The following is a 13,868-nucleotide window of genomic DNA, read 5'->3' as shown; positions in this document are numbered from 1 at the left end:
CGGGCTGAGGTTTAGTCAGAGAATGGTCTAGGGTTGAAAACAGATGTATGGAAAGGTTGTAAAAAATAAACATGCAAGAGTCAAGTGAGTTAAATGTCTCCCTCTTTCTTTTATCCTAACAAAGAAATTGCCAGTGTAAGGGAAGGCAAACCAAAGAAATACTGGAATTAAAACAGACTCAGAAAAGAAAACCTTACTTAAGGTTAAAGGCTTTTTACAGAATAATTGGGCATTTTTGTATAATGATACAAATCTAAATTGTTGATGATACATGCGTCATAAAACTACCTATCATAACACATTTATAACGTGCAGAGTTGAAACCATTAGACATGCAGAGAAAGCTTTCTACAGCTACAGTAATAGGAACTGGAGTCATGGCCCTGTGGTTAGGAGAACTTGCTGCTATTGCAGAGGACCTGTTCTCAGCACCAACATGGCAGCTCACAATCACTTGTAATTTCAGCTCCAGGGGTTCTGCTGTGCTCTTCTGGCATCTGTAGACTTTGCACAAATGTGGTAATACATGCATGAATAGTAACTGTGAATATCTTTTATTAATTTTTTCAAAGTAGATTGATTACTAGCCTGAAAAACAGTGATTTTTTTGGAAACCCTGATGTCATTTACGTTCCCTAAAGCAAAGAATACATTTTTTTTTTCCCAAGCATTTTGATACAAAACATGTACTTGGCCAGAAAGAAATTCTTTTTAAATTAAAAAGAAAAAGAGGGAAAAAACTGTATAAAGCATATACACTGATAAATTTAGAAGTAAACAATAAAATGGAGACCCTACTAAAAATTAAAACTTAAAAAATTAAGAACTGATGCTGTGTAATTTGGAATCAACAGAAACAAATAATTTTCTAAAACAACAATGGTACATTGAATATTTGGTTTAAGTCCAATAAAATTGAGCAACCACCAGGATTCACACAAAAAGAGAGTTAAAGAGCAATGATGAGGGGCTGGAGAGACAACTCGTAGTTAAAAGCATTTGCTGTTCTTATAGAAGAATTGGATTGGATTCCAAATACTCACTTTGAGCAGCTCACAACTGCCTGTAATGCTGGTTCCATGGGCTCTGATGCTGTTTTCTGGCCTTTTCAGATACCTGGATGTACAGAGTTCACACAAACTCTCATGCACATACATAAAAGAAAATCCTTTACAAAAAAAGCAAAGATGACATAAAATAGCCACATATTTGTCTTAATGAATTAGAAGCTGAACAGCAACATAAACCTAGAGGCTTTATAAGAGAATAACTAATAAACTCTGAACATGAAATGGTCAATGCATTTTTGAAAAGATAAACCCAAAGAAAAAAAGGTTCACTCAAATTAGGGCAAAATCAGGATTATTTTTTATGTAGATGAATACACTGTAGCTGTTTTTAGACACACCAGAAGAGGGCATCAGATCTCATTACAGATGGTTGTGAGCTACCGTGTGGTTGTTGGGAATTGAACTCAGGACCTTTAGAAGAGCAGTCAGTGTTCTTAACTGCTGAACCATCTCTCCAGCCCAGGATGGTTTTAAAATAGTGTACTTAGCAGAGATTTTTAGAAAACAAAAAAACAAGAAAAGAAGTGCTATGGGTAAGCCCAGGGAATCTGATACCACATGTCTTCCAAAGGGATACAAAGAGAAGTTGTAGCAAGACCTTGGAGGGAGAGAATTGGAGACATCTTGTCTTTGGTGACTTTGGTGGAAAGCCACAGATGGCTTTGTAGGATGCAGGCAGGGGATATTGCCACAGACTTATTTGAGTCTATTATTTATTTATTCCTTGCTGGGCTTCCTGATTGGTCAACTAAACTGGAGGTCTTGGGAACCCTGAGATTCAATAATACTGTTTATCTAGTATAGCCTTCTTCAATGAGAGGGGTCATGCTCTCCTTACAGGACACTAAACATAGAATATGAGTTCTCAATCTCAATTAACACTGATGGCATAATATAGATTGGTAATTGTGCCTGTTGCCTGAAAGTCATTGTGTTGCTATAAAATGGTCAACATTTTATTGTTTTAAATAACCCCCAGGATGTTATTTGATTTCTTGATAAGGAAAGGATAAAATAATCCATGAGTTTATTTGATTGTTAAGTAGAGGTAGTTGCTAAGTACAACTGCAATTTGTTCTTTTTGAGACTATAACTTGATTATAAGTTTTCAGCTAATATAGAGTCAATGTCAAAGGATATCAAGAGCCTATTTAGAGAGACAGTAGTCACACTCTAGGCAGAAGAATTGAGGTGGTAAAGTTATTCTGATGGAAGAAAGTTATCTTTCTTTAGTGAAAAGGGAGGCAGAGCCTTTCGTATGACTTGGGCTGCCTTCTGGTTTTAGTTACATTGGTGTGGCACTGAAGAAATCCACCAATCAGAACTCTAACCAATACTAATTAGCAGTGTAGCTTGACATTTTAGGCTTCCATAGATATTCCAGAATGGTGTATTCCCTTGGCAAATAAATCCAGATGTTAACTGATGCAGAACATTGGGTCTTCTGGGACAGTAGATCGCAAGGAAAAGAACAAACATGACATGGGCTTACAACTTCTGCTCTTATCCACACACAATCTCTTCTTTCTGATTTCATCATAGAAAATTGTATGAATGATTAACCTTAAGAATATGTGACCTTTGATATTGATTGATTGGAACACCATAATACTCTCAGACTTTAAAGGTCAGTAGTAACACATGAAATACCAGAAAAGGGAGGAGGCAAGAGTCTGGACACTCCTTTAATTTTCTGGACCATCTTCTGTTCATAGTTCTCAGAAGTTTCCAGGATTTACACAGGTGGCTTACATAGGCACTTGGTGATGCCAAGTCATGCAAAAGTATTAATTGAGAAATATTAGGCATTGCTATTTCAACCCCCAATTTTAAGCATGAAGAAAATAAGATCTATACATGTTCTTGTTATTCGTTGAGGTGAGCTCTTCTGCAACACGGGCTGGCCTGGCTCTCCTGGTAATTCTTCCATCTTAGCCTTCTGAATAGTGTGGCTACAGGCATGGGCTACCATTCTTGGTGATAGCCCTAGAATTCTAAACTGAAGAGAGGACAGAGTCATTAGAGGCTAGAACTTAAGGCATTCATCTTAGAATATAATTAATCGATTTCTTATATCATTATTTGGTCACCCCTAAATACAAAACAGGTTAAAAAGAAATTTAGAACTTTGTGAAAAATATGTTCAAGGAAATTTAAAGAAAAATCAAAATAGATATGTAGAGAAGTTTTTGTACCAAAATTTTTATGGATTGTAACTATAATGTCTAAAATAAACTATGTTTATATGACAGAATTCACATGTACTTTATTATGAGTTCAAATTCAGATACTTATTTTTGTTTTCTTTTTTTTTAAGATCCTTTTTTTTTAAGGACTTATTTATTTATTATATGTAAGTACACTGTAGCTGTCTTCAGACACACCAGAAGAGGGTATCAGATCTCATTACGGGTGGTTATGAGCCACCATGTGGTTGCTGGGATTTGAACTCATGACCTTCCGAAGAACAGTCTGTGCTCTTCCCCACTGAGCCATCTCACCAGCCCCTTATTTTTGTTTTCACAAGGGTGTTTACTTAATCACATGGCCTTCTAGAATGGTAGACTAGAAATCAGGTCACTCTTTTATATCCTGAATAGGAAATCCCTTTGCAGAGTCTCTGGGAAGCAGCCTTTTACCTCTGCCTGTATATTTCAAGTAATCAGAAACAGACTGTTTGGGACTCAGTATTTATTTTGCTAAGGCATCATACAATTCTTCAATAGTCAGCCTAATTTTGCCCCCCCCAAGACCCTGTAATTTCAATTTAGCATCTGTGGTGTTAGTTTTGTTTATTTACTTTTAGCCTTTTGAAGGACAGTTGGCACATTTTAGAGGATTATTACATGCATGCCAAATGGTCTCCTCTCTTGCACACATCCCCTTCCTTGAATTGAATAGTACATGTTGCTTTGAACTGTCAAGCCACTTATTTGCTCCTGTGAAAATAGTGATTTGTCAATGTACCTACTAAAAATGACTTACAAACAGCTACTCAGCATCCCAAAGAGTTCGCTGCATATTTCTGTTTCTTGGAGTAAGCTTGAGGTGTTTTGGATTGGCTTATGTTGAAGCAGGAGAGAGGTTCCAGAAAACTTTCCATTTCTTCAACGTGCATCTTGGATAGCTCACCCCTTGATCTTGTCCAGGTAAAATGTAAATGAATTGACCTCTTTCAGGATAAGGTCAATTCAGAGTGGTCAATAATTGTCAAAGAAAAAGAGGGTATCAATTTGATAGTGAGGAGGATACTGGAAGGGGAAATGAAAGTAGTATAATTATATTTTAATTGAAATATACTGAAAAAGAAAGAACAGTACATGCAAAACTTTAGGGTTTCCCTTAGTAATCTCATGGTTTGCTCACAGCATTCTGGTATTTTGAGCCAGCCGATGTTAGTGACAATGCATGTTGAACAACTTGAAGCTGAGATAAGGTGAAGACAGAACACAGAACTGTAGCAAGTGGAAACTGGGAACCTGGATTATGGAGTAGTGGGGATATGGTGGTCTATGTGGGCTCACAAAACAGGAAACAATAGAGACTGGAAAGAAAAGCTTAAGAGCAAGTTGAACCTGCCTAGGACTCAGGCTATAATCCCAGCACTGCAGAGGATGGAAGAGGAGAATTGTGAATTGTTTTAGAACAGCTTTGTCAATAAAACAAGACACTATCAAAAATAAGGAAACACAAAAGCAAGCAACCTTTCTAAAACCTCAAAAACCTTTAAAACTCTCTTATCCCCTAACTCATAGCAGCCTGTGGTTACCTATCTAAGATGGAGCCCACTACTGTTTCATCATAGGTGGAGAAGGGCTCATCAGGCTCCACATCTCCCTGAGGTGCTGAGGGGAGTTCACGGTTGCTGGGGGAGGAGAAAGAATCCTCTTCAGTAACGTGAGCATGGCTAAGTTGCCTGTTTGGTCAATAACCCCAATTCCTGCTCATATAGGCATCTCCAATCAAACTCATTGAGTGGGATCGCATAAACAAGCAAACAAACAAACAAATGCAAAGGGCACAGAGATTGTTAGAAAGAAGTGCAACATGAGTGAGGAGAATGAAAGAGGGTAATTTGGGGTGAAAATGACCAAAATACATTTTTATGTATAAAATTATCAAAGAAATAGAAAATAAATTTTATTTTTTTAAAATGTGAAAGACTGTTTATTCATTTGTAATTTTGTCTGGTATGCCTACAAATGGGGTTTTTAAAAGCATACATTTTGTAATATAAGAACTACCATTTATTAAAAAAACATTATGGGATGAGTTAGTTAAAGATTCTTTGCTATTTTGATCACAATATTCTCAGGGTAGAGCTTTTCACAGTTGGTGCAGTGGATATTTTAGGCTGAATGATTCTTGCTGTGGAAGACTGCCCTCTGTATGACATTTAACATCAACTGGAGTAGCTCTTAATTAATCTATGACATGCATCTCAGTTCTGTGGGGAAACAAAATCGCCCTTAATGGAGAATAAGTAGTTGTAATAGTGTATAACTAATGAGTTTTATCTGTCATGGAAAAATGAAAGGTGCCAGGCATGGGGAGATAAAGGAGTGGGAAAGACCCATGTCCTGCCAGAGCTCAGGGAGACTGTGCTGAACCCCATGGAACCACCCCAGAATCCTGATGGGTGGGGAGAGGTGCAGTCTTGGCTCTGACTCTCAGGTACCACAGACCGCTAGGTACCACAGAAGAGCTGGTTTTGGAGGTCTCTGGGCTGCACGGAGGCCAGGAACTATAGGTTCTTGCTCTCGGACATCACTGACCATTGTTTGTCTAGGAAGAGCTGAGAACAGACCCTCAGGCAGACTCTGGCAGATGGGGAGGGGTGGGGAGTCTGGCTAGCTCCAGGCTGCTAGCTGGGTGGGCTGTTTGATTTGACTGGTGGCCGTGTGGCTGTGTGGCTGTGTGACTATGTGGCTGTGTGGCTATGGCTGGAGCTCAGGGAGGCTTCCCTGCGGGAGGTTAGATTTGACTCCTTAGAGGGAAATGTGCTCGATTGCTCTAGCATGGTAGGTCCTAATGAGCAGAGACAGTCCATGGTTTTAGAGCTTTATTGTAGAAAACACACACACACACACAGAGAGAGAGAGAGACAGAGAGAGAGAGAGAGAGAGACAGAGAGAGAGACAGAGAGAGAGACAGAGAGAGAGACAGAGAGAGAGACAGAGAGAGAGAGAGAGAGAGAGAGAGAGAGAGAGAGAGAGAGAGAGAGAGAGAGAGAGAGAAGAAAATGTAGAGGCCGATCATGGCCATGTGGAGAGAGGGGAGAAGGGAGGGAGAGAAGGAGGGTGAAAGGTGAGAGAAAGAGCAAGAGCTTAAGAGAGAGGAGGGGGCAAGCAGCCCCTTTTATAGTGGGCTGGGCCACCTTGCTGTTGCCAGCTAACTGTGGGGCAGGGCATGCCTGGCTGCAGTCACTTGACTGTGGGGATGGAGTCTAGCCAGAATACTAGTAGCTTGGGGCATTGTCCTACATGACTGATAGCCACAGGATAATGGAGTTGAGGGCTCGTGGTGTCAGGAGCCTAATGTCTGGGAACATAGCTCACTGTTCCATCCTTTGTAGAATTTTCTACTGGGTCTGGAGTAAGCCTCGCTCAACCAGAACACAAACTACCTTTCATGGTCCAACAGAAAAACACAGAGGTTAAAGCTTTTCTTACCTAGTCCTTAGTAAATATCTATCAACAAGCACTGCTGCCACCAAAATATTTCTGTGCTCATGTCTGTTCATGGTTTAGGTAAGTAGTTATCCAAGTTTATTTCTTGGTGTTTCCATGCAAATGGAAAAATCATACAGATGTTTCTTTGAAAATTTTATAAAGCACTGTTCATTGATTAAGTAAATGTTGGCTTCCTACAGTATTGCTAGTAAAATTCTACGCACTGGTTATATCAGTAGATAAAACATTGAAAATCCTACTCTTATAAAACAGATATATGCATGTGTGCATACGTGTGTGCATACAAGTGATTCTATGTTGAATGTGAGATGAACAATGAAAACTTTAGAAATATATATCTTAGAGTGCTAAAAACTGATGAGTTTCTTGAAGGAGACTGAAGTAAGAGAAGACACAGAATGAAGAGAGTATATGTACTGTTACAGATTCCGGGGGACGTTAGGCTGCTTGAGGAAATGACACCTCCAGACCACACAAAGGTTAAAACATTAGTTCTCTGGAAATGACCATTTAAGCAGAGAAAAGAATATTCTTTGGATTGGAATAGGCCCTCTCAAATTCAAGTGAGGGGATTTGGGTACAAGGTCTTTGGAGGGGGTGATTAAAGCAAAGCATATGAATATAGGTAGTCCCAAATTAAATATGCTGGATGCTGTTATTTAAAAGTATACCTGTTACATACACAGAAGCAGAAGACAACTTGAAGATACAAGAAAGCAGCACTCTGCAAAACAGTCTTTAGAAGTAAGCAAATCTTAAAAGTGAATTAATTAAAAAAAGAAAAAAAGGACTAAGCAAATCTTCAAATCTTTTGATCTTAAAACTCTACAAAACATGCCCTTTGTAGTGCATGTTTTATGTGGAATCTGTTCATTTCTGGTTTTCTCATTTGTAGAGTTGGTGGATTTCGCACGTAAATTTGGTTTCTTGAATCTCCTTCTTGTTTCATTTAATTACGTAATACTTTGGGGAGAAAGTACTCCTGTTCTTACAAAATATTCTGAATTATTCTGTAGTGTATAGAGATGATAGTCCCAGAGAGTAGTTGAAGTATATTGACTGATATTAAGAAGGATGTTAAGATACTTGCTGAACAGTACAGCTAAAAATAAGTAGGGGAGAATGATGGGAGTACTGGTTGGAAACAAAGATGGGGCAGATCCTGTGGTGATAGAGCAGCTAGACATTGCTCTTGGTGCACTGTGAACAGTTTCTTTGGAGCAGAAGATGGCTGTACTTTAAGAGAGCAGTTGGACAGCTGAAACAAGAGCTAGCTGGTGAGCAGTACATGCAAAAATCCATGTGGCAGAAGAATGATTTGAGTCAGACTGATAGAGATAAAACAGGGGACACCTGATACGATCCAAACTTCTGAGGTAGGGCCAGTGGAACTGGCTGATGGCTGGAAATATGGTAGGAAGGAATCATGTAAGAATTCAAGTTTTCTATCTAATCAAAATAGATAATGATAATTATATTTGCTGAACTTTGGAAATTTGAAGGATGAACACTGAACTGTAGGTTGTTCTTTCTTATCCCTTTTCTGTATAGATGTATCCTTATCCTAACAAATTCATAAACTGATTGGGTTCTATGATAGTGAAAAAAATCAGAATATTCAAAATTCATAGAACTTTGTAACATGCATTATCTTGGGAGCTTGCTGGCCTTACATGCATAAGGTCTAATAGTGGGTGGTAAACCTGCCTCTCAGAGGGAGAAGAACACCATTCTCAATAGCAATGGCTGCTGTTATTCTGAATTTCAGCATTTGGATCTTTGTTTTCAACTGAATTTGGTTTCTATTAAAGGAAATTTTGTTCAATTGATTCAAAGGTTATTTGTCTATAGTTTTATGAGTAGGTTATTATTTGAGCTTGGTGAAAAGTATTATATACCCTCTGGTGGAGTAATTTGTAATTTGATTAATTTTTATTACAGATATTAGGCTTTTTATACAGTGATCTTTTTCTCCCTGAAGTATTATGTAATTAAATGAAACAAGAAGGAGATTCAAGAAACCAAATTTACGTGCGAAATCCACCAACTCTACAAATGAGAAAACCAGAAATGAACAGATTCCACATAAAACATGCACTACAAAGGGCAAAATATATTTAAATTCTTAGTCTGAAATACTTTAACAGATTAAAAATTTTAACACTTAGAGGCACTATAAAATGAGATGAAGTGAAATTCTCTGTGTGGTTGCTGTATTCTACTACATGGAAAGCACTACGTATGTTATGTATGTATGCATATATGATTCTTGTCCCTATTGGATCCTTCTTTTACTCAGTGTTCATATAAGAAATACACAAATACATTCTAGAAAGAACTACATAATGTTCTCAAAGAGAGTTAGCAATGCTAGTTGATTACAGAAAACCAGGAGGAACAAAGCAGGAATAACATGATCTTTATTGGCAACTTGAGAAAGACATGATGTACATATACCAGCACCAAGATGCCTCTGGCATTGACATTTCACCAAACCCTGGACCAGTGCTGCTGATCATTGTAATTGGAGAACATGAGAAGGAAAGCAGGCCTGTGGACATTATTGTCAGTATTCTCTACTCCATGCCTTCTGCCATGCATCTAACACTGAGCTAGCATGTCATAGAGATGGCATAAAGGCATGTGCTTCTATATGTCAAAAAAATTTTAAGACTATATTTCTTTACTATATACTTACTTTGCCTCCATGATCTTTAATATCTTCAGACCTTAACACTCAGCTTCATTCAGAGTGCCCTTATAGTAGCTATGATTGGTGGGTTTTATCATACCAAAGGAACACACACACACACACACACACAGACACACACACACACAAGCACACATACACACACAGAGTTATTAAATATAATGATAACTATATATATTTGTATGTGTATATATATGTATATATTCAATGGCTCTCATGATATACTTACTAAATAGTTAGAGTTAATTTTATTTAATTTTAAATTTGTCATTGTGAGCATTCCTTTCACTTAGTGCTGTGCTACATAGAGACATTTTTATGTAAGCATATACTGCACATTGAGTATAACTGCCCATGTGCTCCTCACCTTCTATTCCTCATAGTTAAATGTTAGATATATTTTTAGTATTTTAAGAGCCTCCAACTGACTTCCATGGTGGCAGGCCTAGTTTACACCCCCCACCAGCAATGTACAAAGGCTCCTTTGTTCACATCCTCACTAGAATTTGTTCGCTTTTCCATTCTCAATGACTGCCATTCTGACTAGGGTAAGGTGGAATGTTTAGTGCATTTTGAATTTACGTTTTAGATCATGAGGTTGAATTTTTTTCATTTGTTTTAACCACTTGCATTGCATCTTTTGAGAGCCATCTGTTCTTTACCTCAGTCCATTTGATTCTGTTTTTTAATTTCTTGTTTACTTTTTCAGTTTTTATGTGTTCTAGATACTAACCCTCACTTAGACTTATAGTTGGCAGACTTCTCTACAACAGAATGTGGTCCAGATGGCCCAACAATGGCTGTCTCAAGGCCTAGAATCTGGTTGTTGTTCTGTCCACAAGGCCGGACGTTTCCACACTCCCAGTCTTGTGCCAGAGTCCTGGAAACTCCTTGAGAGATGCTACAATCTACATTGGAATCTGTAAATGCTGGATTTAATCCTGGCCATAGCCTATTGCTATATCAATATCCTATTGATAGACAAACTTGCCAGTAAGAGTAACGGCAAGCAGGCACAAAACAGTTTCCTTCTACCATGTCCTTTCATAAGGGGTGCCCCAGAAGGTGCGCCCAGATTTAAGGTAGGTCTTCCGGCTTCAAATAGACTCTACGAAAAGCTCTTTTAAGAGTCACTGGCAGCTTGAGTTTTAGTTGATTCCAAATGCAGTCAAGTTGACAACCAAAATTAGTCATCACTAAAGGTCTTCTCACATCAAACAATGTAAGGAAGATAATCCCTCACAGACAGTTTTGAGGCTAATGTTAATCTAGGTAACCCCTTACAGGAACTTCCAGAGGTTTGTCTCAGGTTATTCTAGAGTCTGTCAGGTTGGCAATCAGCACTGACAATCACATAATCCTTGAGGCCATTTACGCATCCTTAGAGCTGGTAAATCAATTTGTGAGTTTATTCTCTCACTTTGTTACTTTGTCAAAGATGCTAGAAGCAACCATAGCATTGTTACGATTATAACTGGAAATATTAAAAACATTTGATACAGAATCCCCAAACTCCTTGCCCCTCATAAGTAGGGACTGAGGACTCTCAAATGCATTTATTTTGCATAGTTCTCTGAACAATTGATATAGTGGATCATTAGCGCTCTCCAGATTGCCAAGTGATTTGACTAATATAGTACTATATAAGCCATATAAACATTTCAGATGGAACTGACACTGGTAATATTGCAAATTGGCTTGGTTGATGCAAAGAGGTGTCAGGAGAGTGGCAGAAGGAAAGGGCTGGTTAAGCAATCTGAGAAATGCCGCCATATGTCCTTTTGGGATGGTCTTTGTGTGTTGTCTAGCATCAGAACAGCTTCTTTGAGATCTGTTTTCTGTTATATAATTCTTACATTCTTTTTGCATTCTGTTGAGAACAAACAATGTGAGCCTCAATCTTTATAATATTTGCTCCTTTGTCAGCCAGTTCTCAGCCACATGGAAGGTCAATAGTGTGAACTAATCACAATGCATCATGAAAATGAGTTTTTCCAGAAAATTGACAGGTAAAGTATTATGAGCCACCATAGCATGCTTGACCACAGCTTCTTTATTTTGTGGGGGTAAAGCAAGCCTGCAGCAGATGCTTAAGATCACACTGTGTATATTGGGACCTGGTTGCCAGCTGGTGGTTTTTCAGCTACATCAGTGTACTCAGAATAGTCTCGGAGGCATTTACTGGGGATCCTTGAACACAGGGTTCTATGGAGAAAACCAGCCTTGGAAGTACTGGATGGTATGCCTTTTTCTCAAAAGTCTAAAGTTCATGTAGCACCATAAGCCACAAGAGTCGCAATTATGAAAAGAAAATTGAACTCTGCTAACTGGATAAAACAACTTGCAGTGGAAATTTTTCTTTGTTCCATTTTCTAATGAATTGCCTTCAACACCAGTGAGATGACATCACTATTTCCAAAGGTAGGACAGCAGGCTTTTCTGGAGACAGCTGGACCAATGAGGACATGGATGAATCCTCAGATCACAGCAGGCTTTGCTGGAGAGAGCTGAACCCACGAGGACATGGATGGATCCTTGGGAGATCACAGCAGGCTTTGCCGGAGACGGCTGAACCAATGAGGACATGGATGGATCCTGTTGAGATGACAAGGCTTTTACAACAGGGTTTCAGCACTACAGGTGGGTGAATGAATAACTGGAATGCTCCACATTATTTTACTGAGACTCAAGAGACAGATGAGGCATGCACTAGGCCGAAACATGAACTGTATGGCTCACGGTTAAGAGCTTGATTTCTTTTTGGTATCTTCTAATGTATCTCTTGTCTAGCAATGCCATTTAACATCTCTGCAAACTTGGAAGAGTATTTTAACTCTTGTATCCTCCAATTCCTATTTTGTAAACTAACTTTAATTATCCCTAAGTCTCAGCACTCCTGGAAGGACAAGAAGCTATACCTTTAGTGCGCTACATATGTTGTTTACTATTTACAGAATTGCTGGCATGTAGTATGTCTTATGCTCAGTGCTATTTGTGAGTTGTGTGATAGTTTTCATTTACTGAGAACATGTAATGGTCACAAGTAGGGACTTTTGCATACCCACACCTAAATGCAGCATACACTTACATACATGTGAGCTTCATTTTTGTAAAATAACTATCACGGATATCATTTAGTGAATGTCCTTTTAGTTTCAGGTGATTTGCTAAATCTTTTAATGTAGTATTGAATCTTCATAATGATCATGAAAAGTTCACACTTTTGTGCTGGTTGGTTTTTGTCAACTTGACAAAAGTCTAGACATATCTGGAAAAGAACATCTTAATTTAAAAAAATGCCTCAACGGGAGGCATTTGACCTGCAGGCAAGTCTGTGGACTAATGTCTTTCTTATGATTGATGTAGAAGGCCTAGCGCATTGTAGGTGCCATCCCTGGGCAGGTCCTGAATGACATAAAAAGGCAGGCTCAGAAAGCCAGGAGAAGCAAACCAGTAAGAGACACTCCTCCATGGCCTCTGCTTCAGTTCCTGCCTCTAGGTTTCTTCCTTGAGTTCCTGCCCAATTTCCCTAGGTGATAGACTACAAGCTGTAATGTTAAACAAACCCTTTACTATTCAAGTTGATTTGGGGCGTGGTGTTTTATTACAGCAATAGAAACTTTAAGACAATGTTTTCATCTGATGGGGGACAGAACTGAGTTGCAGAAAGTGTAAGTCACTCATGAGTAATAACTAATTTATTACTAAGTCGTTCTGGGATGTAGCACCATGTTCCTCTTTCTCTTCCTCAACTAAGATAAATGATAATTTCATTCTGATTTATTTATTTATTTATTTATTTTGGTCTTCCAAGACATGTTCTCACTGTATAGCTCTGGCTGTCCTGAGACTCACTATGTAGATCAATCTAGCCTCAAGATCCCCCTGCCTCTGCTTCCCAGGTGCTGGGATTAAAGGTGTGTGCCATGACACCTGGTTTCATTCTGAATTTTAAATAGATGATAATACAAATGATGTCTGAGAGTACTTTTTTACATAGCAATGTGAAAATCAGTTTTCAGATTTAAAATAAAAACCATACATAATGATGAGATGTAATTTTACTCTGATATACTGGCTTTTAGCTTTTGGCCACAGTTTTCTGTAAGTTCAGTCAGTGTTGTTTTCTTTTTAAAGAATGATTAAATCACAATGTCTTTAAGTTTTACAATTACTATCAATAACTGTGTAATATTTCATTAAGACGACATGATTGAGCCAATAGTTTCTCTATGGTCAGAATTAGATTGTTTTCTAACCTTATGCCTGTTCTTTATGTATAATCTAGGAATGCTAATCAAGGTCCATTCCTTCTGGGAATAAACAAATCCAAACAAATTGAAATCATTGAAATTGTTTGTTGATTTTGAGCTCATTGTTTCTTTAGTCAACTGT

The sequence above is a fragment of the Mastomys coucha genome, unplaced genomic scaffold (genome assembly GCF_008632895.1).
Source record: "Mastomys coucha isolate ucsf_1 unplaced genomic scaffold, UCSF_Mcou_1 pScaffold23, whole genome shotgun sequence".
In the NCBI taxonomy this organism is placed as follows: domain Eukaryota; kingdom Metazoa; phylum Chordata; class Mammalia; order Rodentia; family Muridae; genus Mastomys; species Mastomys coucha.
The sequence above is the reverse complement of the archived record's forward strand: the minus strand, read 5'-3'. Positions refer to the sequence as shown.